General features: G+C 27.1%; 1 protein-coding gene across 1 annotated transcript in view; it reads left to right on the top strand.

Annotated features, from left to right (window-relative positions):
- LOC119585360 overlaps positions 1-362 on the top strand; it is a 77,683-nt gene that overhangs the window by 53,826 nt on the left and 23,495 nt on the right. The gene's annotated exons all lie outside the window — the stretch shown is intronic.

Below are 362 nucleotides of genomic sequence, written 5' to 3'. Positions count from 1 at the left end.
GTAATCCATTTCCCCCGTGGACAGGAATTAAATTTATTTTTATTTTGTATCTTTATTATTATTATTTTTAGGAACCTTATTTTATAATCTTTTTATTTTATGGGTTAAATATTTTTTTAAAATTTTAAAAAAGGTAAATTCCTTAAACAAGCAGCGGCGGTGTCAACCCTAATTTAATTGCCTTTGAAAAGTTTTGAGTGAGTTAAACTTGGCCCAGGTTCTTACGATATGGGTTCCTTTTTTTTAAAATTTCTTTTTCCGGCCTTGCCGGGTTTTACGGTTTTCTTGGCACCCGGCCATAAATAATTAATTTTAAAAAATATCAATTATTTTAATTTTAATTTATATTTAAATTATGGTTT

This window comes from Penaeus monodon, chromosome 19, assembly GCF_015228065.2.
Source record: "Penaeus monodon isolate SGIC_2016 chromosome 19, NSTDA_Pmon_1, whole genome shotgun sequence".
Lineage (NCBI taxonomy): Eukaryota > Metazoa > Arthropoda > Malacostraca > Decapoda > Penaeidae > Penaeus > Penaeus monodon.
This window is presented reverse-complemented; position numbering and strand designations above follow the sequence as displayed.